General features: G+C 36.6%; 1 non-coding gene across 1 annotated transcript; it reads left to right on the top strand.

Moving 5' to 3' along the window:
• Window positions 1–16,464: 16,464 nt before the first annotated feature.
• On the top strand, window positions 16,465–16,568 carry LOC112764355 (small nucleolar RNA R71). Its single transcript, XR_003183123.1, has one exon. It is a non-coding gene; the product is annotated as a small nucleolar RNA R71 (small nucleolar RNA).
• The last annotated feature ends 10,499 nt before the right edge of the window (window positions 16,569–27,067 follow it).

Genomic DNA, 27,067 nt, shown 5'->3' with positions numbered 1-27,067 from the left:
TTTAGCTTCTCTGGTAAGCTCTTTAATATGATTGCACTGCATTCTTCAGTGAGAAAAACTTTTTCAGTTTCTCTCCAATCCTTCTTATGACTTAAGATCTCTTTCATGAACTTAGCATAAGAAGGTATTTGCTCAAGTGCCTCTGCAAATGGAATCTTTATTTCAAGAGTCCTTAGGTAGTCTGCAAAGCGGGCAAATTGCTTATCCTGCTCCGCTTGGCGGAGTTTCTGAGGATAAGGCATCTTGGCTTTATATTCTTCAACCTTAGTTGCTGCAGGTTTATTCCTTACAGATGTGGTTGGAGAAGCCTGCTTAAGGGGGTTGTTATCAGCACTTGCAAGTGTCTGACCCCTTTGTGGCGTTTGAACGCCAGGATTAGGTGCTTTTTGGGCGTTTAACACCAGATTGCAACCCTTTTCTGGCGTTTGAACGCCAGAAGTGGCTACCCATTGGGCGTTTAACGCCACTTTCTTACCCTTTTCTGGCGTTTGAACGCCAGAATCATTCCTCTCTGGCTCTTACTGTCCTCAGAGGGATTTTGGGTAGTTGGTTGGTCATCCTCTGACAGTTGTTCCTTTCTTAGCTTTCTGCTGCTTTGAGTTGATACATTCAATGTCTTCCCACTCCTTAATTTAACAGCTTGGCATTCTTCTGTTATCTGTTTAGATAGTTGCTGTCTTGTCTGATTCAATTGTGCTTCCATATTCTTGTTAGCAATTTTAGTTTCTTGGAGCATCTCTTTAAATTCTGCTAACTGTTTTGTCATCAGGTGTAATTGCTGATTAAGCTTAACCATCTGTTCTTGAGGATTAGGATCAGTGGCTACTGCCATAACTTCTTCTTTTGTAGAGAACTCATTGCTAGAGTACAAATATTGATTTCTAGCAACAGTATCTATAAGCTCTTGAGCCTTTTCAATCGTCTTCCTCATATGTATAGATCCACCAGATGAATGGTCTAGAGACATCTGAGCTTTTTCTGTAAGCCCATAGTAGAAGATGTCTAACTGTACCCACTCTGAAAACATTTCAGAGGGGCATTTTCTTAGCATACCTCTATACCTCTCCCAGGCATTATAAAGGGATTCATTATCCTCTTGTTTAAAGCCTTGGATGTCCAACCTTAGCTGTGTCATCCTTTTTGGAGGGTAAAATTGATTCAGGAATTTGTCTAATAACTGTTTCCATGTCTTTATGCTTGCTGTAGGTTGGTTATTCAACCACCTCTTGGCTTGATCTTTTACAGCAAATGGAAATAGTAACAGTCTGTAGACATCCTGATCCACCTCTTTATCATGTACTGTGTCAGTAATTTGTAAGAATTGTGCCAGAAACTCAGTAGGTTCTTCCTGTGGAAGACCAGAATACTGGCAATTTTGCTGCACCATGATAATGAGTTGAGGATTTAGCTCAAAGCTGCTTGCTTTAATGGGAGGTATACAGATGCTACTCCCATATGCAGCTGTAATGGGGTTAGCATATGACCCCAGAGTCCTTCTGGACTGTTCAATTCCACTTAGGTCCATGATGGAGAAAGGGACTATGATATGAATTCACAACTAAAGTAAATATTTTTTTTTATTAAAGGTGACCGAAAAAAATATAAAATAAATGGAAAATAAAATAAGATTTCGAAAAATAAAATCAAAGCAAATTGAAAACTAAATTAATTAATTAATTAAAAAGATTTTGGAATTAGCAATTAAAAAGATATGGTTGAGAATTATTTTGAAAAAGATATGATTGAGAAGATATGATTGCAAATAAAAATGATTGAAAAGATATGATTTTGAAAATCTTTGCCTAATTTAATGCAAAATTTCAAAAATTATGAGTAAAACAAGGAAAGGATAATTTTTTTATTTTTAAATTTTAATGAGGAAAGAGAAAAACAACAGAACGACACTAAACTTAGAAATTTTAGATCAAAACAAAGAGAACAAACAAGAAAACTTTGAATGTCAAGATGAACACCAAGAACACTTTGAAGATCAAGATGAACACCAAGAACAAATTTTTGAAAAATTTTTAAGTGAATAAAAGCACAAAAGACACCAAACTTAAAATTTTTAGAAAATCAAACACAAATTTTCGAAAACTTAAAGGAAAACACAAAGAAGACACCAAACTTAAATATAAAACTAAACTCAAATAAAAGACTCTAAACCAACAAAAATAAAATAGTCCTAATCTAAACAACAAGATAAACCGTCAGTTGTCCAAACTCGAACAATCCCCGGCAACGGCGCCAAAAACTTGGTGCACGAAATTGCAATCACACTTTTGCAATCCCGCACAACTAACCAGCAAGTGCACTGGGTCGTCCAAGTAATACCTTACGTGAGTAAGGGTCGATCCCACGGAGATTGTCGGCTTGAAGCAAGCTATAGTTATCTTGTAAATCTTAGTCAAGATATCAATAATTATCAGGGTTGATTGTGAAAAGTAAAAGAACATGAAATAAGTACTTGTTTTGCAGTAATGGAGAATAGGCTGAGGTTTTGGAGATGCTCCATCTTTTGAATCTCTGCTTTCCTACTATCTTCTTCTTCAAACACGCAAGGCTCCTTCCATGGCAAGCTGTATGCAAGGGTTTCACTGTTGTCAGTGGCTACCTCCCATCCTCTCAGTGGAAATGTTCAACGCACCCTGTCACGGCATGGCTATCCATCTGTCGGTTCTCAATCAGGCCGGAATAGAATCCAGTGATTCTTTTGCGTCTGTCACTAACGCCCCGCCCTTAGGAGTTTGAAGCTCGTCACAGTCATTCAATCATTGAATCCTACTCAGAATACCACAGACAAGGTTTAGACCTTCCGGATTCTCTTGAATGCCACCATCAGTTCTAGCTTATACCACGAAGATTCCGATTAAAGAATCCAAGAGATATCTACTCAATCTAAGATAGAACGGAGGTGGTTGTCAGGCATACGTTCATAGTTGAGAATATGATGAGTGTCACGGATCATCACATTCATCCGGTTTAAGCACAAGTAATATCTTAGAATGGAAGCAAGCATGATTGAATAAGAAACAGTAGTAATTGCATTAATCCATCAAGACACAGCAGAGCTCCTCACCCCCAACCATTGGGTTTAGAGACTCATGCTTTGGAAGGTACACAAAGAAACGTGTAAAGTGTCATGAGGTACAGATACAATGTCAAAAGATCCTATTAATAGTAATCTAGTAACCTATGGTATACAGAAATGAGTAAATGACGTAAAAATCCACTTCTGGGTCCACTTAGTGTGTGCTTGGGCTGAGCATTGAAGCTTTCAAGTGTAGAGACTTTTTCTGGAGTTAAACGCCAGCTTTCATGCCAGTTTGGGCGTTTAACTCCAATTTTTATGCCAGTTCCAGCGTTAAACGCTGGGAATTCTGAGGCTGATTTGCAACGCCGGTTTGGGCCATCAAATCTCGGGCAAAGTATGGACTATTATACATTGCTGGAAAGTCCAGGATGTCTACTTTCCAACGCCGTTGAGAGAGCGCCAATTGGGCTTCTGTAGCTCGAGAAAATCCACCTCGAGTGCAGGGAGGTCAGAATCCAACAGCATCTGCAGTCCTTTCAGTCTCTGAATCAGATTTTTGCTCAGGACCCTCAATTTCAGCCAGAAAATACCTGAAATCACAGAAAAACACACAAACTCATAGTAAAGTCCAGAAAAGTGAATTTTAACTAAAAACTAATAAAAATATACTAAAAACTAACTAGATCATACTAAAAACATACTAAAAACAATGCCAAAAAGCGTATAAATTATCCGCTCATCAGGACTCATCCAAGTAGTCGCCAAACTTAACTTTAGACTAGGAATTAACATACCTATCTTAATGGTTTTACGGGATACAAGGTTTAAAAAATTTAGAGACTCACTAATAGTCATATTAGAAAGTAATTGTCATGATGGCTCAGTATTTTTTAATTGTTATCCAAATTTTTCTATGAGTCTTTAAAATGAATACACCTCTGAAACTCTTAAATTATATATTAAAATACCTAAAGACATAATTGATGAAAAATATTATCCTTTTGAAGTAATTTATAGAATATATTATAAAATTAGAAGGGTAAATTATAACTTTAGGCTTAGAAGAGATTCATCAAAAGACGAAACTATTATTATTCATGCTAATTTACGAAGGTCTTTTGTTCAAACACCTAAAAAACTTCAACATGAAAAACTAATGGAAAATATCTCTGAAGAATAGATTTTAGAAGATATAGTAGAAGAAGACAAAATAGAAAATACAGAAATTAGGGACATTATTAGAGAAGGTCCAAATATTAGACTAAGAATGAATAGGTCCCATTCAGTTAGAATACCAAATTACTGGAATAAAGAAAAATTTTCACCTAGACATTCTATAGATAATTCCGTCATAAACGATGAAGTTATAGGAATAAATAACAATAGACCACATATAGTAAGTCCTTTATATGGGACAGAAAATAATTATTCACCAACTACCTCTTAAATCTTAGGGTTATAATAAAATAAGAACCTTTTGAGATTGATAAAAATTAGATTAGTAAAGATTTTTATGCAGAATATAATACAGGATTAAGAAAATGGTATTTTATTAGACATTCTAAAAAGGAAACTATAGAATAAGAAAAGAGTTTTATGATTACTTAATAAAAAATAAAATTAATTTATATTTCTTCTACTAGTTAAAAAATTACTTTCACGATTTCAAAAAAGAATTTTGTCCTTTAACTAAGACAACCACTACTTGAAAAACGAGTACAGGACAAACCATAAAATCCCAATATCCACCAAAAGAAACAATCAAACTACAGGTAGTACACAATTTAGAACTAGAAGCCACCCCATATAAAGATAGTGGAATAGAAGGAAGTGTGGATAAAAGAGACATTAAAAAGTATATCATTAACTTAACTATACCAACACAATCCTAGATATTATGAAAAACCAATTAGAAAGAATTGAACATAAACATAAACAACTTAAGCCCATAGAAACACCTATATATAAGTTTCAAAGTCCTGATGTAATGAAACTCAGAACAAATGTGGAAGCAAACATTGATGAGTTAAAAGAAAAACTTAAGTCTATAAGTCTAGAAAAAATAGCTGTTAATACAATAGAAATTAACAAAATGACATATAAGAATCAGTATTATCCAAAGCTAAGAAATTATTATCCAAAACCAACCCCGGCTGATGTAAGCCTTGAAGAAAGAACACAGCTAGTACAAAATAGTTTTACCGGATCCAAATTAGTAGAATGGAATTTAGATAATTTAAGTGAACAAGCCATTTTAGATCTAATGTGTAGTATGACTATGGCAGCAACTGCTTATAAGGCAAACGAGCTACTGATAGAGAAGTAGCAGCCATGATCACACAAGGGTTCACGTGACAATTATAAGGATGGTGGGATAACTTTTTAACTATACCAGAAAGAGAATTAATCTTAAGTAGTATAAAATTAAAAGACCAATCACAACACACCACAGCAACCTTAATTTTTACATTCATAAAAAACTTTCTAGGAGACCCAAATGTTTTTAAAGATAGAATAGGCACCGAACTAATGAACTTACGATGCCCTATAATGTCTGACTACCGATGGTATAAGGATGTTTTTATTTCTAAAGTTATGATGAAAGATTATGCAGTAGTCCCTTTTTGGAAAGAAAGATTTATAGCTACCCTACCCAAACTCTTTTCAGAAAAAATTTTACAAAAACTACCATCTCTATTCGGTACTCAAATATCATATAAAGGCCTAACTTTTGGCCAAATACATAATATAGTAGTACAAACCAGAGTAGAAATATGCACTGACACAAGATTACAAGAAAAAATGCGAAAAAAATATATGAGCAATAAACGAGTGATGAGCGGATAATTTATACGCTTTTTTGGTATTGTTTTTAGGTAGTTTTTAGTAAGTTCAAGCTATTTTTAGGGATGTTTTCATTATTTTTTATGTTAAATTCACATTTCTAGACTTTACTATGAGTTTGTGTGTTTTTCTGTGATTTCAAGTAATTTCTGGCTGAAATAGAGGGATTTGAGCAAAACTCTGAAAAAGGCTGACAAAATGACTGCTGATGCTGTTGGAATCTGACCTCCCTATACTCGAAATGGATTTTCTGGAGCTACAGAACTCCAATTGGCGTACTCTCAACGGCGTCGGAAAGTAGACATCCAGAGCTTTCCAGAAATATATAATAGTCCATACTTCATTCGGAAATTGATGACGCAACTTGGCGTTGAACGCCAAGTACATGCTGCTGTCTAGAGTTAAACGCCAGAAAAATGTCATGATCCGGAGTTGAACGCCCAAAACACGTTATAACTTGGAGTTCAACTCCAAGAAAAGCCTCAGCTCGTGGATAGATCAAGCTCAGCCCAAACATACACCAAGTGGGCCCCGGAAGTGGATTTATGCATCAAATACTTACTCATGTAAACCCTAGTAGCTAGTCTAGTATAAATAGGATAAGTTACTATTGTATTAGACATCTTTGGTCTCAGTTTTATTTTATTCTTCATCTTAGGAGGCTATTGATCACATTAAGGGGGCTGGCCTCTCGGCCATGCCTGAACCTTTTACTTATGTATTTTCAACAGTGGAGTTTCTACACACCATAGATTAAGGGTGTGGAGCTCTGCTGTACCTCAAGTTTCAATACAATTATTATTACTTTCTATTCAATTCTCTTCTATCCTTATTCCAAGATATATGTTACACTTAACTTTGATGAATGTGATGATCCGTGACACTCATCATCATTCTCACCTATGAACGCGCGTGATTGACAACCACTTCCGTTCTACCTTAGGCCGGACGCATATCTCTTAGATTCCCCAACAGAATCTTCGTGGTATAAGCTAGATAGATGGCGGCATTCATGAGGATCCGGAAAGTCTAAACTTTGTCTATGGTATTCTGAGTAGGATTCTGGGATTGAATGAATGACTGTGACGAGCTTCAAACTCCTGAAGGCTGGGCGTGATGACAAGCGCAAAAGAATCAAGGGATTCTATTCCAACCTGATTGAGAACCGACAGATGATTAGCCGTGCTGTGACAGAGCATAGGAACATTTTCACTGAGAGGATGGGATGTAGCCATTGACAACGGTGATGCCCTATATACAGCTTGCCATGGAAAGGAGTAGGAAGGATTGGATGAATGTAATAAGAAAATAGAGATACGAGAGGAGCACAGCATCTTCACACACTTATCTGAAATTCCCACTATTGATTTACATAAGTATTTCTATCCCTTTTTATTTTCTATTTATTTATTAATTTTCGAACTCACCATAAACCAATTTAATCTGCCTAACTGAGATTTACAAGGTGACCATAGCTTGCTTCATACCAACAATCTCTGTGGGATCGACCCTTACTCACGTAAGGTATTACTTGGATGACCCAGTACACTTGCTGGTTAAGTTGAACGGAGTTGTGTCCACACATAGTTGAAAAAGCAATGAATTTCACAAAATACAATAACAAAGGAATCACAATTTCGTCCACCAAGTTTTTGGCACCGTTGCCGGGGATTGTTCGAGTATGGACAACTGACGGTTCATCTTGTTGCTCAGATTAGGTAATTTTCTTTTCAAAAATCTTTTTCAAAATTTTTCTTTTCTTTTTCGTTTTTCTAACCATGTTTTTCGAAAAAATTAAAATAAAAATACAAAAAAATTAAAAAATCATAAAAATAAAAAATATTTTGTGTATCTTGTTTGAGTCTTGTGTTAATTTTTAAGTTTGGTGTCAATTGCATGCCTTAAAAATTTTTCTTGCATTTTTCGAAAAAATTCATGCATTCATGGTGTTCTTCATGATCTTCAAGTTGTTCTTGGTAAGTCTTCTTGTTTGATCTTGATGATTTCTTGTTTTGTGTCTTTTGTTGTTTTTCATGTGCATTTTTGCATTCATATTTTCCAAGCGTTAAAAATTTCTAAGTTTGGTGTCTTGCATGTTTTCTTTGCATCAATAATTTTTCAAAAATATGTTCTTGATGTTCATCATGATCTTCAAAGTGTTCTTGGTGTTCATCTTGACATTCATAGTGTTCTTGCATGCATCTTGTGTTTTGATCCAAAATTTTCATGTTTTGGGTCATGTTTGTGTTTTTCTCTCTCATAATTAAAAATTCAAAAATCAAAAAAATATCTTTTCCTTATTTCCCTCCAAATTTTCGAAATTTTGGGTTGACTTGGTCAAAAAGTTTTAAAATTAGTTGTTTCTTACAAGTCAAGTCAAATTTTCAATTTTAAAAATCTTATCTTTTCAAAATCTTTTTCAAAAATTATATCTTTTTCATTTTTTTATTTTTTCGAAAATTTCAAAAATCTTTTTCAAAATATTTTCAAAATCTTTTTCTTATCTTTATATCAAATTTTCGAAAATTAGCTAACAATTAATGTGATTGATTCAAAAATTTGAAGTTTGTTACTTTCTTGTTAAGAAAGGTTCAATCTTTAAGTTCTAGAATCTTATCTTGTAGTTTCTTGTTAGTTAAGTCATTTTAAAAATTAGATCTTTTTATCTTTTATCTTATCTTTTTCAAAAATTTTATCTTTTTCAAAATTTGATTTTAAAATATCTTATCTAACTTCTTATCTTCTTATCTTTTTCAAATTTGATTTTAATATCTTTTTCAATCAACTAACTAACTTTTTGTTTGTTTCCTATCTTTTTCAAAACCAACTAACTACTTTTCCCTCTCTAATTTTTGAAAATATCTCCTCTCTTTTTCAAAAAAATTCTTTTTTGTTTTAAATTTTAATTTTAATCTTATCTTATCTCTAATTTTCAAAAATTACTAATCTTTTTTTAAATTATTTTCGAATATTCTCCCCCTCTTTTCTTATTCTATTTATTTATTTAATTACTAACACTTCTCTTCACCCCTCTCCACCTAATATCCGAATCCCCTCTTCTACATTCTTCTCCCCTTCCTTTTTCTACTAACATAAAGGAATCTCTATATTGTGACATAGAGGATTCCTCTTTCTTTTCTTGTTTTCTTCTCTTTCATATGAGCAGGAACAAGGAAAAAGGCACTCTTGTTGAAATTGATCCAGAACCTGAAAGGACTCTGAAGAGAAAATTAAGAGAAGCTAAGTTACAACAATCTAAAGGTAACCTTTCAGAAACATTAGAACAAGAGAAGGAGATGGCAGCCGAAAATAATAATAATGCAAGGAGAATGCTTGGTGGCTTCACAAAGCCAACGTCCAAATTTGATGGAAGAAGCATCTCCATTCCTGCCATTGGAGCCAACAACTTTGAGCTGAAACCTCAGCTAGTTACCTTAATGCAACAAAACTGCAAGTTTTATGGACTTCCATCTGAAGACCCCTACCAGTTTTTAACTGAGTTCTTGTAGATCTGTGAGACTGTAAAGACGAATGGAGTTGATCCTGAAGTCTACAGACTCATGCTTTTCCCTTTTGCTGTAAGAGACAGAGCTAGGATATGGTTGGATTCACAACCTAAGGATAGCCTGGACTCCTGGGATAAGCTGGTCACAGCCTTCTCGGATAAATTTTTTCCTCCTCAAAAGCTGAGCAAGCTGAGAGTGGATGTTCAAACCTTCAAGCAAAAAGATGGTGAATCCCTCTATGAAGCTTGGGAAAGATACAAGCAGCTGACCAAAAGATGTCCATCTGACATGTTTTCAGAATGGATCATATTAGATATATTCTATTATGGTCTATCTGAATTTTCGAAAATGTTATTGGATCATTCTGCAGGTGGATCTATTCACCTAAAGAAAACGCCTGAAGAGGCTCAAGAACTCATTGACATGGTTGCAAACAACCAATTCATGTACACCTCTGAGAGGAATTCCATGAATAATGGGATATCTCAGAAGAAAAGAGTTCTTGAGATTGATGCTCTGAATGCCATATTGGCACAGAACAAAGTGTTGACTCAGCAAGTCAACATGATCTCTCAAAGTCTGAATGGATGGCAAAATGCATCCAACAGTACTAAAAAGGCAGCTTCTGAAGAAGCTTATGATCCTGAGAACCCTGCCATGGCAGAGGTTAATTACATGGGTGAACCTTATGGAAACACCTATAACTCATCATGGAGAAATCATCCAAATTTCTCATGGAAGGATCAACAAAAGCCTCAACAAGGCTTTAACAATGGTGGACGCAATAGGCTGAGCAGTAGCAAGCCATATCCATCATCTTCTCAGCAACAGTTTTGGCATCTTACTTTATCCTTTGAAGTTTAGAATGATTGGCATCTCTAGGAACTTAGAATTTCAGATAGTGTTATTGATTCTCCTAGTTAAGTTTGTTGATTCTTGAACACAGCTACTTTCATGAGTCTTGGCCGTGGCCCTAAGCACTTTGTTTTCCAGTATTACCACCGGATACATAAATGCCACAGACACATGACTGGGTGAACCTTTTCAGATTGTGACTCAGCTTTGCTAAAGTCCCCAGTTAGAGGTGTCCAGAGCTCTTAAGCACACTCTTTTTGCTTTGGATCACGACTTTAACCACTCAGTCTCAAGCTTTTCACTTGGACCTGCATGCCACAAGCACATGGTTAGGGACAGCTTGATTTAGCCGCTTAGGCCTGGATTTTATTTCCTTGGGCCCTCCTATCCATTGATGCTCAAAGCCTTGGATCCTTTTTACCCTTGCCTTTTGGTTTTAAGGGCTATTGGGCTTTTTCTGCTTGCTTTTTCTTTTTCTTTCTATTATTTTTTTTTTGCAAGCTTTTGCTATTCACTGCTTTTTCTTGCTTCAAGAATCAAATTTATGATTTTTCAGATTATCAGTAACATTTCTCTTTGTTCATCATTCCTTCAAGAGCCAACAATTTTAACATTCATAAACAACAAGATAAAAAATATGCACTGTTCAAGCATTCATTTAGAAAACAAAAAGTATTGTCACCACATCAATATAATTAAACTAAATTCAAGGATAAATTCGAAACTCATGTACTTCTTGTTCTTTTGTATTAAAAACATGTTTCATTTAAGAAAGGTGAAGGATTCATGGAATTATTCATAGCTTTAAGACATAGTTACTACATACTAATGATCATGCAATAAAGACACAAACATAGATAACATAAAGCTTAAAAATCGAAAAACAGAGAAATAAGAACAAGGAATGAGTCCACCTTAGTGATGGTGGCACTTTCTTCTTGAAGAACCAATGATGTCCTTGAGCTCTTCTATGTCTCTTTCTTGCCTTTGTTGCTCCTCCCTCATTGCTCTTTGATCTTCTCTAATTTCATGGAGAATGATGGAGTTCTCTTGATGTTCCACCCTTAATTGATCCTATTATAACTCAAGTCTTCTAGAGAAGTGTTGAGTTGTTCCCAATAATTGTTGGGAGGAAAGTGCATCCCTTGAGGCATCTCCGGGATTTCTTGGTGATGAGGTTCCTCATGCATCTCTTGGGATCCATGAGTGGGCTCTCTTGTTTGCTTCATCCTCTTCTTAGTGATGGGCTTATCCTCCTCAATGGGGATGTCTCCTTCTATGATAACTCCAGCTGAGTAACATAGATGGCAAATAAGATGAGGAAAAGCTAGCCTTGCCATGGTGGAGAACTTTTCAGCTATTTTGTAGAATTCAAGGGAGATGACTTCATGAACTTCTACTTCCTCTCCATTCATGATGCTATGAATCATGATGGCTCGATCCATGGTAACTTCGGATCGGTTGCTAGTGGGGATGATGGAGCGTTGGATTAACTCCAACCATCCTCTAGCCACAGGCTTGAGGTCCAATCTTCTTAATTGAACTGGCTTGCCTTTGGAGTCTCTTTTCTATTGAGCTCCTTCAACACATATGTCCATAAGGACTTGGTCCAACCTTTGATCAAAGTTGACCCTTCTTGTGTAGGGGCGTGCATCTCCTTGCATCATGGGCATGTTGAACACCAACCTCACATTTTCCGGACTAAAATCTAAGTATTTCCCCTAAACCATTGTAAGATAATTCTTTGGATTCGGGTTCACATTTTGATTATGGTTCCTAGTGATCCATGCATTGGCATAGAACTCCTGAACCATTAAGATTCCGACTTGTTGAATGGGGTTGGTCAGAACTTCCCAACCTCTTCTTTGGATCTCATGTCGGATCTCCGGATACTTATTTTTCTTGAGTTTGAAAGGGACCTCAGGGATCACCTTCTTCTTGGCCACAATATCATAGAAGTGGTCTTGATGAGATTTCGAGATGAATCTCTCCATCTCCCATGACTCGGAGGTGCCATAGGTTTTTCCGGCCTTAGGTGCCATAGGTGGTTATGGAAAAACAAAAAAAGCTATGCTTTTACCATACCAAACTTAGAATATTGCTCGCCTTTGAGCAAGAGAAGAAAGAATAGATGAAGAAGAAGAAAATATGGAGGAGAGGGAGAGAGGGTTGTGTTTCGGCCAAGGAGGAGAAGAGAAGGTTGTGTTGTGTGAAAATGAAGAAGAATGGAGGGGTTTATATAATGGAGGGAGAGGGAGTAGGTTCGGCTATTTAGGGTGGGTTTGGGTGGGAAAGAGATTTTGAATTTTGAGGGTAGGTGGGGTTTATGGGGAAGAGTGGAAGGATGTGAGTGGTGAAGAGGTGATGGAAAAGAGAGATTGAGGTGATTGGTGAAGGGTTTTGGGGAAGAGTGTTATTGGATTGTGTGAAGAGGAGAGATGGTGAGTTGAGGTAGATGGGGATCCTGTAGGGTCCACAGATCCTGATATGATCCTGTGGGGTCCACAGATCCTGAGGTGTCAAGGATTTACATCCCTGCACCAATGAGGCATGTAAAACGCCCTTTTCATGCAATCCTGGCGTTCAACGCCAGATTGATGCTTGTTTCTGGTGTTGAACGCCAGCTTCATGCTTGTTTTGGGCATTTAACGCCCATTTGCAGCATGTTTCTGGCGTTGAACGCCAGTTCCATGCTTGTTTTTGGCGTTCAGCGCCAGCTCTCCTCAGGGTGTTTTCCTGGCATTTAAACGCCAGGATGTTGCTTGTTTCTGGCGTTCAACGCCAGATCCATGCTCTGTTCTGGCGTTGAACGCCAGCCAGATGCTCCTTACTCGCGTTTAAACGCCAGTAAGCCCTTCCTCCAGGGTGTGTTTTTTCTTCTGCTGTTTTTTATCCTGTTTTTAATTTTAATATTTATTTTGTGACTCCACATGATCGTGAACCTAATAAAACATAAAAGAACAATAAAAAAATAAAATAAGATAAATAAAAATTGGGTTGCCTCCCAATAAGTGCTCCTTTAATGTCACTAGCTTGACAGTGGGCTCTCATGGAGCCTCAAAGGTGATCAGGTCAATGTTGTAGACTCCCAACACCAAACTTAGAGTTTGAATGTGGGGATTCAACACCAAACTTAGAGTTTCTCTGTGGCCACCCAACACCAAACTTAGAGTTTGATTGTGGGGGCTCTGTTTGACTCTGTACTGAGAAAAGCTTTTCATGCTTCCTTTCCATTGTTAAAGAAGAACACCCTTGGGTCTTAAACACAAGGTAGTCCCCATTCAATTGAAGGACTAATTCTCCTCTGTTAACATCTATCACAGCTCCTGCTGTGGCTAGGAAAGGTCTTCCAAGGATGATGCATTCATCCCCCTCCTTCCTAGTGTCTAAGATTATGAAATCAGCAGGGATCTAAAGGCCTTCAACCTTTACCAACACGTCCTCTACCAATTCATAAGCTTGTCTTACTGGCTTGTCTGCCATTTGCAATGAGAATATGGCAGGTTATACCTCAATGATCCCCAGCTTCTCTATTACAGAGAGTGGCATAAGATTTATGCCTGACCCTAGGTCATACAGAGCCTTTTCAAACGTCATGGTGCCTATGGTACAGGGTATTAAGAATTTACCAGGATCTTGTTTCTTTTGAGGTAAAGTTTGCTGAACCCATGTATCTAGTTCACCAATGAGCAAGGGAAGTTCATCTTCCCAAGTCTCATTACCAAACAACTTGGCATTCAGCTTCATGATAGCTCCTAAATATTGAGCAACTTGTTCTCTAGTTACATCTTCATCCTCTTCAGAGGAAGAATAGTTTTTAGAGCTCATGAATGACAAAAGGAGGTTTAATGGGATCTCTATGGTCTCTATATGACCTTCAGATTCCTTTAAGTCCTCAATAAGGAACTCCTTCTTGCTTGAGAGACATCCCCTTAGGTCTTCCTCATTGGGATTCACGCCCTCTCCTTTCTTTCTAGGTTCGGCCATGTTGATTATGTCAATGGCCTTGCACTCTTGATGATTAGATTTTTTTTTTTTGACGGTTTAGAATTTCACAAATGAATTCTCGTTGCAAGTATAGTTTCTAAACCAACAATAATCCTTTCATACAAAAGATTGTTTGTCACAAGTAACAAACCCCTAAAATTAATAACCGAAGTATTCAAACCTCGGGTCATTCTCCCTAGGAATTGTAATGAAGTGTCTTGTTATTGGTTGTGAGTTATTTTGGGGTTTTGATAAGAAACATGAAAGATAAATGGCAAGAAAGTAAACTAATGGCTAAAAAGGTCTTGGCAAGGGGGGTTGGTGGTCAAGGATCTCTATCCTACTCACTAACCACAATATGAGAATTGGCAAGGATTAATCTCATTAAATCATCCTCTAACTAGTAGTAAAGGAAAGTCAAATGAGCTATATCAATCCTAGTCCATAAGTCCTAACTCTCCACTAATTCAATTAGTGAGAACTAGAGTCAATGGATCCCAATCATCAATTACTTGGACATTAGTAACTCAAGAGTTCCTAAGTTACCTTTCCAAGCCAAGAACATAAAACTCTACTCTAAAATCCAACCAAGCATTTCATCAAACACTTGGAAGGCATAAAAGGAAAGCATAGTAAATCAACAACAAGAATAAAATCTAACAACAATAAAATGTAAAGAATTAACAACAACAATCAAGGAAACCACAATTATCATGAATTACCTCAAATTGCATTATTGAAAGAAAACAAAGGAACAACAATCTATCCAAAACAAAATGAAGAATTACAATTATTAAAGCACATAACTAGAAAGAGGAAGAGGAGAAGATTAAGACTTGATGAAGGAAAAGTGAATTGAAGCATGAATTAAACCTAGATCTAAGAAGAGAGATTAATCTAAACCTAATCCTAATTCTAGAGAGAAGAGAGAGCTTCTCTCTCTAAACTAGCTCTAAACTAATCCTAATTATGCTATATGCTAGAATGATGATCCTCCTTCCCCTCAATCCTTGATCCTTTTATTCCCTTCTATCAGCAATTGGTGCCAAAATGGGTTCAGAAACCCTTCCAAATCGCCAGGCACGTGTTGCTTTAATGAAGTCATGTGCGGTCAACGACGCGTGCACGCACGGTACGCGTGCGCGTCCCTGGCCGATTTTGCAATGTGCACGCGGGCGCCTTGTGCGCGGGCGCGTGCTTGGTCGAGATCAATTCTTTGGCTTTTATGCTTCTCTCCACATGCTTCTTCCTTGCTCCTTTGATCCATGTCTAGCCTATTTCAACCTGAGATTACTAGCAAACACATCAAGGCATCTCATAGAATCAAGGATGAATTAAAATTATCAAATTAAAGGCTTAAAAAGCATGTTTTTACACTTAAGCACAAATATGGGAGAGATAACAAAACCATGCTAATTCATAGGTTAAATGTGAGAAAAGGTCATCAAAATACTCTAAATTCAATACAAGATAAACGCTAAAAATGGGGTTTATCAACTCTCTTTTTGGATTCTCTTCAGTATTGATTGGGAAAGTACTAGGAGGAGTTTCAGTGACTTTCTTACTTAGCTGGCCACTTGTGCCTCTAAATTTCTGATGGAGGACCTTGTTTCACTCATGAAGCTTAAAGTGGTCTTAGACAGATCAGAGACTATATTTGCTAAGTTAGAGGTGCTCTGCTCAGAATTCTCTGTCTGTTGCTGAGAAGATGATGGAAAAGGCTTGCTATTGCTAAACCTATTTCTTCCACCATTATTAAAGCCTTGTTGAGGCTTTTGTTGATCCTTCCATGAGAAATTTGGATGATTTCTCCATGAGGGGTTATAGGTGTTGCCAAAGGCTTCCCCGATGTAATTTACCTCTGCCATTGCAGGGTTTTCAGGATCATAAGCGTCTTCTTCAAAAGATACTTCTTTAGTGCTGTTGGATGCATTTTGCCATCCATTCAGACTTTGAGAAATCATGTTAACTTGCTGAGTCAACATTTTGTTCTGAGCCAATATGGCATTCAGAACATCAATTTCAAGAACTCCCTTCCTCTGAGGCGTCCCATTATTCATGGAATTCCTCTCAGAAGTGTACATGAATTGGTTATTTGCAACCATTTCAATAAGTTCCTGAGCTTCTGCAGGTGTTTTCTTTAGGTAAATGGATCCACCTGCAAAATGGTCCAGTGACATCTTAGGGAACTCAGACAGACCATAATAGAATATATCTAACATGGTCCACTCTGAAAACATGTCAGAAGGACACTTTTTGGTCATCTGCTTGTATCTTTCCCAAGCTTCATAGAGGGATTCACCATCTTTTTGCTTGAAGGTCTGAACATCCACTCTAAGCTTGCTCAGCTTTTGAGGAGGAAAGAATTTAACTAAGAAGGCCGTGACCAGCTTATCCCAAGAGTCCAGGCTATCCTTAGGTTGTGAGTCCAACCATGTTCTAACTCTGTCTCTTACAGCAAAAGGGAAAAGCATGAGCCTGTAGACTTCAGGATCTACTCCATTAGTCTTAACAGTCTCACAGATCTGCAGAACTCAGTTAAAAACTGGTAGGGATCTTCTGATAGAAGTCCATGAAACTTGCAGTTTTGTTGCATTAGAGCAACTAGTTGAGGTTTCAGCTCAAAATTGTTTGCTCCAATGACAGGAATTGAGATGCTTCTTCCATCAAACTTGGAAGTAGGTGTAGTATAATCACCAAGTATCCTCCTTGCATTATTGTTGTTGGGTTCGACTGCATATCCTTTTCTTGTTCGAAAAATTTAGTAAGGTTATCCCTGGATTGTTGTAATTTAGCTTCTCTTAGTTTCCTGTTCAGAATCCTTTCAGGTTTAGGATCAGCTTCAACAAGAATGCATTTTTCCTTGTTCCTGCTCATATGAGAAAAAAGAGAACAGAAAAGGAAGAGGAATCCTCTATGTCACAGTATAGAGATTCCTTTATGTTAGTAGAAGAAGAAAGAAATAGAAGAAGGAAAAGGTAAGAATCCAAACACAAGGGTGAAGATAGGTTCAGATTCTTGAGATGAGGAAAAGTGTTAGTAAATAAATAAATAAATAAATAGAAGAAGATGAGAGGGAGAGAATTCGAAAATTAATTTTAAAAAAGGGTTAGTGATTTTCGAAAATTAAAGGAGGAATTAAAATTAAAATTAAAATTTAAAATAATTATTTAATTAAAAAGAATTTTTGAAAAAGAGGGAGGTATTTTCTAAAATTGGAGAGAGAAAAGTTGTTAGGTGATTTTGAAAAGGATAACAAATAAACAAAAAGTCAAATAGTTAGTTGAAAAAGATTTGAAAGTCAATTTGAAAAAATAAGAAGTTAGAAAAGATATTTTGAAATCAAAATTTTGAAAAAAGATAAATTTTTAAAAAAGATATGATATAAAAGATATGATAAAAAGATATAATTTTTAAAATTAAAATTGATTACTTGACTAACAAGAAACTAAAAGATATGATTCTAGAATTTAAAGATTGAACCTTTCTTAACAAGAAAGTAACAAACTTCAAATTTTTGAATCAATCACATTAATTGTTAGTAAAGTTTCGAAAATTATGAATTAAAGATAAGAAAAAGATTTTAAAATTCAAATTAAAAATTTTTGAAAAATAGTAAGAAAAATGAAAAAGAATTTATTTTTGAAAAAGTTTTGAAAAGATAAGATTTTTAAAAATTGAAAATTTGACTTGACTTACAAGAAATAACTAATTTTAAAAAATTTTTTGACTAAGTCAACTCAAATTTTTGAAATTTTGAGAGAAAAAAGGAAAAGATATTTTTTATTTTTAAATTTTTAATGATGAAAGAAAAAAAATAAAACTTCATTTTTGTGTTTTTCTCTTTTCTTTTTGGATCAAAACAAAGAATGCATGCAAGAACACTATGAATGTCAAGATGAACACCAAGAACACTTTGAAGATCATGATGAACATCAAGAACATATTTTTGAAAAAATTTTTATGCAAAGAAAACATGCAAGACACCAAACTTAGAAATCTTTAATGCTTAGACATTATGAATGCCAAAATGCACATGAAAAACAACAAAAGACACAAAGCAAGAAAACATCAAGATCAAACAAGAATACTTACCAAGAACAACTTGAAGATCATTAAGAACATATGCATGAATTTTCAAAAAATGCATAAATTTTAAAAACATGTAATTGACACCAAACTTAAAATTGACTCTAGACTCAAACAAGAAACACAAAATATTTTTTATTTTTATGATTTTATAATTTTTTGGATTTTTGTATATTTTTTTTCGAAAACATATAGGAAAAATAAAATAAGAAATTCAAAATTTTTAATAAGAATTCCAGGAATCTTTCAATGTTAGTCTAAAGCTCCGGTCCAGAAATTGGACATGGCTTAATAGCCAGCCAAGCTTTAGTATACATAGTTCAAGCATGTGAAGAGGAAGCCTCAGTTCAAAAGAATTTAGACATGGCTTTACAGCCAACCAGGCTACAACATGCTTCATGAAACACTAGAATTCATTCTTAAAAATTTAGACTAATTTTTTTTCGAAAATAGAAGTAAAATTTTTTTTTGAAAGATTTTTGAAAATAAAACAAAAAGAAAATTACCTAATCTGAGCAACAAGATGAACCGTCAGTTGTCCAAACTCGAACAATCCCCGGCAACGGCGCCAAAAACTTGGTGCACAAAATTGTGATCTTTAACAATGGCATTCAACTTGGTATGCGCGTTTATAACTCAGCACTTTCTTCACAACTCCACACAAATAACCAGCAAGTGCACTGGGTCGTCCAAGTAATAAACCTTACGTGAGTAAGGGTCGATCCCACGGAGATTATTGGTATGAAGCAAGCTATGGTCATCTTGTAAATTCTCAGTTAGGCAGATAATATATGGTTATTGAGTTTTCGAATAATAATAATAAATAAACAGAAAATAAAGATAGAAATACTTATATAAATCATTGATGGGAATTTCAGATAAGCGTATGAAGATGTTGTGCTCCTTCTAAATTTCTGCATTCCTACTGCCTTCCTTCAATCCTTCTTATTCCTTTCAATGGCAAGCTGCATGTAGGGCATCACCGTTGTCAATGGCTACATCCCATCCTCTCAGTGAAAAAGGTCCAAATGCTCTGTCACAGCACGGCTAATCATCTGTCGGTTCTCGATCATGCCGGAATAGAATCTATTGATTCTTTTGCGTTTGTCATCACGCCCAACAATCGCGAGTTTGAAGCTCGTCACAGTCATTCAATCCCTGAATCCTACTCGGAATACCACATACAAGGTTTAGACTTTCCGGACTCTCATGAATGCCGCCATCAATTCTAGCTTATACCACGAAGATTCTGATTAAGGAATCTAAGAGATATACGTTCGATCTAAGGTAGAACAGAAGTGGTTGTCAGTCACGCGTTCATAGGTGAGAATGATGATGAGTGTCATAGATCATCACATTCGTCATGGTGAAGTGCAACGAATATCTTAGAACCGGAATAAACTGAATTGAATAGAAAATAGTAGTAATTGCATTAAAACTCGAGGTACAACAGAGCTCCACACCCTTAATCTATAGTGTGTAGAAACTCCACCGTTGAAAATACATAAGTGATGGTGGTCCAGGCATGGCCGAATGGCCAGCCCCCAAAACGTGATCACAGGATTAAAAATACAATCCAGGATGTCTAATACAATAATAAAATGTCCTATTTATACTAGACTAGCTACTAGGGTTTACAGAAGTAAGTAATTGATGCAGAAATCCACTTTCGGGGCCCACTTGGTGTGTGCTTAGGCTGAGCTTGAGCTTTACACGTGCAGAGGCTTCTTTTGGAGTTGAACACCAAGTTGTAACGTGTTTCTGGCGTTCAACTCTGGTTCGTGACGTGTTTCTGGCGTTTGACTCCAGAATGCAGCATGGAACTGGCGTTGAGCGCCAGTTTATGTCATCTAATCTCGAATAAAGTATGGACTATTATATATTGCTGGAAAGCTATGGATGTCTACTTTTCAACGTTATTGAGAGCGCGCCATTTGGAGTTCTGTAGCTCCAAAAAATCCATTTCGAGTGCAAGAAAGTCAGGATCCAACAGCATCAGCAGTCCTTTGTTAGCCTTTTATCAGAGTTTTCCTCAAGTCCCTCAATTTCAGCCAGAAAATACCTGAAATCACAGAAAAACACACAAACTCATAGTATAGTCCAGAAATGTGAATTTAGCATAAAAACTAATGAAAACATCCCTAAAAGTAGCTAGATCCTACTAAAAACTACCTAAAAATAATGCCAAAAAGCGTATAAATTATCCGCTCATCAGCGTCCGCACAGAAAAACATTTTCGCAGGATTGTGCGTAGGCTGTGTGTGCGCACATATCAGAAATTCTGAAATTCTGCAACTTTGCAGAATTTCATATTTTTAACACCAACTTTGAATAATCATAACTTCCTCTACAAAAATCCAAATTTTACAAACTTTATATCAAATCGAAGGGTTTTCAATGGACTTTAACTCTAAACAAATTTCTGCAAACATTTGAAAATCGAGGCACAAGTTATGACCCTTCAAAGTTCACTAAAAACCAGTTTTTACCAGAAACCTCAAAACTTCAATTCTAACCAACTTTCCATTCAAAACCAAATCAAAACCTACCTAATCATCATAAACCACTACCACACACAATACCTTACCTCTTCATATCATTGTTCTCAATTTCACTTAAATTACTCAACCATTATACCATATCTCACTACCAAATCCATAATTTCCTACTTAATCATAAATCCACACTCATAATCATAATCAATCAATAACAACCTCAACTACCCAAAACAATTCCTCATAAATTCCAATAGTCATTATTAAACCCTATCCATTATTAATCAAATCCATCATAAAGCTCATCAACACCAATAGCACCCAACAATCCTCAACAACCACAATAACCAACAATCAAAATCATCATCAATATATGTCATCAAACATCATAATCATCAATATCCTTCATTCCAACCCACCCTAAACATTTTACATTAACTCATCACTTTAATTTCTCAAAATTCTCATTATTCATCAATATAAATAATCATCCTCAATACTCATCAACATCAATAATCTCCAACAATTATCATCATCCACAATAATCCCAAACACCAACAATTAACATCAATTTACACATAATTACTCAAACACCCATATCATTCAATCCTATCTTATGGTCAACTAGCCTAAGTTTCAAGAAACATTACATATTACATAAAGGAAACCAAAACCATACATTGGCCAATTCCCAATATGCTCAAACACCAAACTTTATTCCAATCAATCTTTCACCAAGCTCTAAACCATCAAAGCCACACCAAAAGCCACCACCAATTCCAAAAACATGCTTCATACATACAACATAGCCATACATCAACAACTAAAGCTCATACTATACCAAACCACAAGGATAAAGAGGTTTCTTACCTTATCCAACGAGATTACGGGTAAAATCCATCAATTACCTGCTACTAGAGATCACCTAAACAACCAAAACTACAAAATCTACTCAAACCATAACCTTAAAAATGCAGAAATCTAGGGCACGAAACTGAGAAGTGAAACACAGTTTCTTACCTAGTTTGCTTAGATAGAAACGTATAGCTCGACGAGAGCTTCGCGTGGCTGCAAACGGCTCGTCAATCGGATCAAAAGTTATGACTTCCGGAAGGTGGAGGTGAATAGTGCACTCTCTTCCTCCTCTCCTCTCTTCAAAACCGCGCCTCTCTCATCAAAGTGGGGGAGAATGGGCTGAAATGCTCATTAAATGAGCTTATATATGTAGACCTTGGGCCCAGTTTGGGCCCGATCCATCCCGCTAGTGTTTTTAGTCCGTTTGGCCTACTTTCAGCCAAAACCTTTAAGATTAGTGTCCGGTTTTCGATTCTAAATTATTTTTATCCTTTCAAAACAATAAATCAGTTTTCAAAATATTATTTTCCAAAATACGCGGTACTGGACAGTCTAGAGCCGGTACTGCCAGCTTAAGCGCCAATACGCATTTTTACAAAAATCTTTTCGAAAAGGTACATTTTCCAACTCAGAAAAATTCACTGAAATCAAATTTCACATTTTTATTTTCAAATTAAAACTTCTAAATTTTGAATCTATTCCGGGCACTAAAATTATTTTATTAAAATGTTTTTACGTGAAAACACGGGTTCTTACATCCTTCTCTCCTTAAAAAGATTTTCACCTATATAAATTCCCCATGAAGCATCCTACTTTCAACGTTGCTAATCCAACAAGTTGCCAAGGCACCTCGTTCACCATCATCCTACCGTGTCGACGTTCTCTCTCGCCAACTCCTCCATAGAATAGTTCACTCGAATAGGAAGAAAATGAGCGAATTTTGGTTAAGCGAACCACGAGCACCCAAACCGCATCATAGCCCACTTCCACTGAGGAATCTTAAGAGGCTGTATTGTTCCTGACGGCTTCTGATGCTCTATCTTCGCCTTTGGACACGTCAAACACTTGGATGCCACTGTAGCTACATCACCTTTCATCCCTGGCCACCAGAACATCTTCTTTAAGTTAGAATACATCTTCGTGTTTCTTGGATGAACAGAAAATCCATTATAGTGAGCCCCCGACAACAAGTCTTGTCTCAAACTTCCGACATCCTGTGTGCAAACTCTCCCCTTATCTCTCCTCAATCTTTCACGCTCCTTAGTGAATTCTTCATACCTCTTATCACCAACTGGTTGCAACAATTTCTGAAGCTTTAGCTCATCTTGCTGAGCCCTCTGAATCTCCGTCTTAATCGTGCTTGAAATCTGCAACTGATTTAAACAAGTTCTTCTAGCCACCTCACCAATGTCCAGCTTAAGACCCACAAACTTCTCCACCAACTCCTCTTCCTTGATTCTCACCCAAGCGATTGTTAAAGATTTCCGACCCAACACACCTGCGACCACTTTCACCTTTTCATGGTGATAACTCAGTTCAAAATCATAATCCTTTAGTAACTCTATCTGTCTTCTCCAACGCATTTTAAGCTCTTTCTGATCAAGAACATACTTGAGACTCTTATGATCAGAAAAGTCGCTAAACCTCACTCCGCACAGGTGGTGCCTCCAAATCTCCAGTGCAAACACAATTGCCGCTAATTCCAGATCATGAGTTGAATAGTTCACCTCATGCGGTCCTAGCTGACGCGATGCGTAAGCCACCACACTCTGGTGTTGCATCAACACGCAACTTAAACCCTTCAGAGAAGCGTCATAGTATACTTCAAACGGTTCATGCGGTTCCAACAAGATTAAAACAGGTGCTGAAGTTAACTACTACTTCAAAGTCTAAAAATTCTCTGCACACTCCGACATCCAAACAAAAGGCACTTCCTTTCTTGTCAACCTATCCATCGGTAATACAATCCAGGAAAATCCTTCAATGAATCTCCGGTAATATCTGGCTAAACCCAAGAAGCTTCTGACTTTCATCACCGTTGTCGATCTTTCTATTTGAATTCCTTTTGGATACGTTAAAATTTACAAACCGAAATCACAAGTGAACAAAATCTTAGGACTCACTTTTCCTTTTTTAAATAATGTCATTTGATCAAAAGTTCAAATCCTAGTTTCAAAACCAAATCTGTAAACCAAAGCTCCAAACCAAATTTAAAAATCACTCTAAATCTTAAATCAGCAAAAATCATAGTTAAAACCCGTAAGGACGTTAGTTGGTATTTCCGTTGCCACTAGTACTGAACCGCATCCATCGCCCACATAGGGAACTGCCAAGACTTCTAGTCATACCTGGTAACCATTCTGGCACGCCAACTCGGATCGTTCATCATCACAAGTTCGAAATCCTCGGCTACCGCTGCTAGAATCCTCCTTTCCCCAAAGTTTACTCCCAACACAACTCTACGCCTTTGTAATCCTAACGATGACTTGCAAAAAGACAGAACCAAACTACCTCAAGTCCAGGCAATATAAGACTCAAACCATACACTTACCTCTTGTCGGAGGATCCGACCCCATCGCCTCACGTGCCTCCAAAGCAAATACACGGCCTGGTTGCTGACTTTTACCCACACCTCGGTTCCTCCCTCTACGGTAGTCCTTAGCAAGGTGCCCTGGTAATTCGCAAGTGTAGCATCGACCATCTCCCTTTGCCATGTGGAACTGAGCGTTGTTGTTCTTTCTGAAATCCCCTTGACCTCACAGATGTTGAGGAGTGTGTTCATTTCTTTTAAAGTTCTGTCCCCTTGGTCTGAGATGATCGTCACGCTCCCTACTTGTATTTCCTCCAGAAGTCTCCTTTGATGAGGCTACCATTTTCACATATTCTTCAACCACTCTTGCCTTGTTCACCAAATTAAAGAAAATACGAATCTCCATAGGAGCCACAGCAGTCATGATGTCGTCCTTCAAACCCCTTTGATACGTGATACACTTCCAACTCTCATAGGTTTCCGGGGCACCCTGACATGCCCTAGAGAACCTACAAAGTTCCTCAAACTTGCTCGTATAATTTTGTCATAGACAAGGAACCTTGCTTCAACTGCATAAGTTCCATCTCCTTTGCTTTCCTTGCATACTCAGGAAAATACTTCTTGTAGAAGGCCGTTTGGAACACATCCCAAGGAACATCTACATTCTAGAGCTGTAGCAAGCGGCATTCTTCCTACCACCAATGCTGGGCCTCTTCCTGAAGTTAGTAAGTAGCAAACTCTACGTATTGGTTATGTAGGATATGCTGCGCTTGCAGTGCGCGTTCCATAGCTTGGAACCAGTTATCTGCTTCCGTGGGATTAGTTGAACCTCAAAAACTCAGAGGATGAACCTTGAGAAAGGTCGCCAAGGTCATCGGAACACCTCCCGTGTTATCTCTGTTTCCTCCCGCATTCTCATTCGCATTTCCTTCACCATTTCCATTTTCATTTCTGGCCGGTTGGCCTAACTTCTGCACAGCTTGCAGAGTCGAAGTAGCAGTAGCCCCTATGATGTTTGCAAGATTCGCCATTGCCGCCATGAACTCGGCATGGTTATCGGCCGGTCGCTCATTCCTACTTTCTCTTCGTGAATGTGTACGACCTCGTCCGCGAGTAGCCATTAGGGTTCCTTTCTACACCAAATATTTGATATCAAGGTGATCAGTCTCAATATCAAAAGCCTAATGCTTCATTTACCCCAAACAGGCACTCATAAACAAGTATGCTATGAAATATCAAGTAGATAACCTAATAGCATCAAAGAAAAGACACACAGAGTATGTAATGAAGCACAATCAGTCCATCCATCAGGCTCACGAGGACGAACCATTCTGATACCGCTAAATGTAACACCCCAATTACCCTAAGTCTTACCTCTAGTCGTTAATTAGAAGCCGTAAAGCACTCTCTTCCTCCTCTCCTCTCTTCAAAACCGCGGCTCTCTCATCAAAGTGGGAGAGAATGGGCTGAAATGCTCATTAAATGAGCTTATATATGCTGGACCTTGGGCCCGGTTTGGGTCCGGTCCATCACGTTAGTATTTTTGGTCCGTTTGGCCTACTTTGGACCTAAACCTTTAAGATTAGTATCCGATTTTCGATTCTAAATTATTTTTATCCTTTCAAAACAATAAATTACTTTTTAAAATATTATTTTCCAAAATACGCGGCATTAGACAATCTAGAGCCGGTACTGCCAGCTTAAGCACCAGTACGCATTTTTTCAAAATTCTTTTTGAAAAGGTACATTTTCCAACTCAGAAAAATTCACTGAAATCAAATTTCATATTTTTATTTTCCAATTAAAACTTCTAAATTTTTAATCTATTTCGGGCACTAAAATTATTTTATTGAAACGGTTTTACGTGAAAATGCGGGTTCTTACAAGATATCCCTAACCAAATAAAAATGACTTAATTAAAAGAATAAATAAGGCTACTGTATTTTTTAAATTTGATTTAAAATCTGGATACTATCAAATATCAGTAAAAGAAGAAGAGCGATATAAAACAGCTTTTATATTACCCTTTGGACATTATGATTGGAATGTAATGCCCCAAGGATTAAAAAAGGCATCAAGTTATCTATATTTTTTATTCATATCTAAATTTTACCATAGTCTACTTAGACAATGTTCTTGTATACTCTAAAGGAATAAACCAACATATTCAACACCTAGAAAAATTTATTAATGTTATAAAAGAAAATGGCCTTGTCCTATCTGAAAAGAGAATAAAAATATTTATAATAAAAGTAAGATTTCTAGGATATGAAATTTTTCAAGAAACAATTACTCCGATTAAGAGATCTGTTAAATTTACAGAAAAATTTCCAAATGAAATTATCAACGAGAAACAATTACAAAGATTCTTATAATATCTTAATTATGTAGCCGAATTTCTACCAGGAATAAGAACTTTATGTGAACCTTTATATAAAAGGCTAAGATTCCTCCTTTGACAGAAAATATGTCTAAAATAGTTCAAAAAATTTATATTTAGTAAAAGAAATTCCTTATTTGAGTATACTAGACCCTAAGGCGAGTCTAATAGTAGAAACAGATGCTTCAGAATTAGGGTATGGAGGAATACTAAACTCTTCAAAAGAACAAATAGTTAAATATCATTCGAGTGTATTAAATTCAGTCCAAAAAAAATTATGCTACCATTAAAAAAGAAATATTAGCCATTGCCCTATGTGTTTCACGTTTTCAAGAAGATTTGTTCAATAAAATCTTCTTAATCAGAACTGATTGCAAAGCAGCCCCAAGTGTATTAAAGAATGATGTTAAAAATTTAGTTTCTAAACAAATATTTGCTAGATGGCAAACTATATTATCATGCTTTGATTTTTCTATTGAGCATATTAAAGAA

The sequence above is a fragment of the Arachis hypogaea genome, chromosome 2 (genome assembly GCF_003086295.3).
Source record: "Arachis hypogaea cultivar Tifrunner chromosome 2, arahy.Tifrunner.gnm2.J5K5, whole genome shotgun sequence".
In the NCBI taxonomy this organism is placed as follows: Eukaryota; Viridiplantae; Streptophyta; class Magnoliopsida; order Fabales; family Fabaceae; genus Arachis; species Arachis hypogaea.
Note: the sequence above shows the minus strand (reverse complement) of the source record. Positions and strands in the feature narration are given on the sequence as shown.